Consider the following 2500-nt stretch of genomic DNA (forward strand, 5'->3'; position numbering starts at 1 on the left):
GTTTTAGGTTACACATCAGGTTTGCATTTACACAACTTATTGTTTGTGGGTAAACTGTTTGCACAGAACTCAAATGTATGTGTGAATCCCAAGTTTACTGCTACGGATCAAATATACCAGTATAAGCCAAAGGTACAAAACGTTTTCCCCACATTTGACCCTACCTCCTGAATAGCCAATGGGGATGCTGCGATTAACATAACATTTGACCATCCAATCAGGCATATCACATAGCCTGGGACCCCGACGCTCAGAAGAAAAACATCCTCTGCCACCACATTGTGATCAAAACTCTTTCCAGTGTCAATGCCAGACAGTTTTAGTTTGGTCATGAGTATACTCCTCAATAAGGGTAATACTGAAGAAATACACGTCGGTGTGAACCTATAAGTTAAAGGTCAACCGTCTGTTCAGCATGACGATGACAAAGCATTGCTACTGTCGTCCATTCGATGAGAAAACTTGTTGAGTTAACTGTGAAAATGCTAGTGGTTTAGTATTGCTAATACTGCATTTATAAACCTCCATGTACGCTGAACTGCAGGACTCTGAAATCCCTATCCCATATCTGCTGTCTTCTACTGTTAGATTTCCTCTTTATAGTATTCCGGCTCAAATAGATCTTTTCTTCCTAACACTTGGCTGAAGATATATTCTACATTTGAGATGCAGATTGGTATTCATTGCTAGCCATTATTAAACCATGTGTAGCAAGATGCCTAACAAAAAGGCATCTTAAACTGACGGACCCAAACTCCAAACTGATTGCCGGGAGACTTTTATTTTGTCAAGAGTGCCGATATTCCCGATCATCCTAAAATGACTGGTGCTGAACTCTGGAAGGCAGCCAGTGGCGTGCACTCTGAAGCCCATTCATGCGTGCGCTCTGCCCTGAACAAAGCTTTCTAACTCGCCAGACTTTGCTGATCCAAAACCTTCTAAATTACACACAGAATGGAAGACGTACACTTTTACATAAAAACATTGCGTGACCTGTTTCCTCTGAAACAACACTGAGATGTATTATAAGCCTCACGGTTAAACAGGTGAACTCATGACCCTCATTAAGCAGAGTCAGTCTTGCAGTCAACCTGAACTGACACTGCCCACAGCATTTGACTCATTAGCTGACGGATGGGCTCTTACCAGTTCTATCCAATTAAACTAAGATTATAGCTCAACAGGTTCCCCCGCTTTCTGCCTCATTTTCAGGTTGTTGTTTCAATGTGTGTTTTGTGTTTGTTTATCTACCTCGCCTACGGATGCCTACCCTGTGAAACTTTGTAAATTGCTTTGTTTTGTTGTCGCTGCTTGGTCCAGTTTGGAACGTTTTAGACACCTCGAGTGAGGGTGTGGTTCTTCCAGCATGCATACTACTCATGCCCTCTTATGGACTCAACGCTACGTTGCTCCTCACACTGTTGTAGCCAGGATGGCAGTTGGGTCATTTCATAGGGATGAACGCAACATCGGAGAAACAAGAAATCACATGAGCGTTGTCGTTCGATAGAAATCCAATTAGGAAACATGATGTTTCTCTAACATCTCTTTAGTATGTAATCACACTTTGCTGTTGAACCAAAAAAATAACAGAATGTAATTTCGAGCGGAGATGGTTTTTGTTGCGTAACGCTCTGCTAACACCCTCCTTCACCCAAGAACAAGATACATAACACACAATCGGTGGAGATGCAATGTTGTCTGAGAAGCAGACATTTTTTACCCCTTCTTGGGTGGGAAATTGTGGGAGACATTTTGACCCCGGGTTGACCTAATCAGGGCTAATCATATTGAAATCATATTATATTACAAGGTGACAAACAACTTTTTGGTGAGGACATAGTTCCTTTGGACCACTATTAGGAAAGCTCCATAAACCACCCGTGTCATTTCCGAGCAGAAAGTGGATTACACCATGGAATGAGTGGAAGTTTGTTGGTCTCCCTGGTGACGGCAGGTCTACTGGCTCTGCATTTGACTTAATTTGAATGTTTTACTTATGACTTGCTTTTTCATCAATGCAACCAGTGTTTTCGTCAAATTTCAACACTACTTTTTCACACTTTTTCAATATTCTTAAAGACCTTTTTGAAAAATACATATATTGTTTTTAACAGTCTACAATGAATAGCCTACATATCTGAACTGAACATAGCTGAACAATACATATCTTACAAAGTGAATACACTCTAAATCAAGGATGGCTGAGTGTCATTCCTGCTGAGGACAGTAAAACAGCAGCATGGCTTCTGTTTAATATGATACATTTGAAGGTTAACCTGAATATTATAAGGTCTATATATTATATGAGGTCTTTGTCGTGGCAACGCACGGCACTCGACACAGTGATGTGGTGGTATTGTGGTGAGTCCATCAAACTCGACCTGTTTTAGCGAAGATTAACTATAGACATAATACATAGACTCCTATTGCTGAGATACGTCAACATCATCGCCATAGCTGAGAGGCCAAGACTGTCTTGCAAACAAATTCAAATGAG

General features: G+C 41.0%; 1 protein-coding gene across 1 annotated transcript in view; it reads left to right on the top strand.

Moving 5' to 3' along the window:
- The window catches only part of LOC130371472 (protein phosphatase 1 regulatory subunit 1B-like), an 8460-nt gene that overhangs the window by 2935 nt on the left and 3025 nt on the right, over positions 1-2500 (top strand). The gene's annotated exons all lie outside the window — the stretch shown is intronic.

The sequence above is a fragment of the Gadus chalcogrammus genome, chromosome 18 (genome assembly GCF_026213295.1).
Source record: "Gadus chalcogrammus isolate NIFS_2021 chromosome 18, NIFS_Gcha_1.0, whole genome shotgun sequence".
In the NCBI taxonomy this organism is placed as follows: Eukaryota; Metazoa; Chordata; class Actinopteri; order Gadiformes; family Gadidae; genus Gadus; species Gadus chalcogrammus.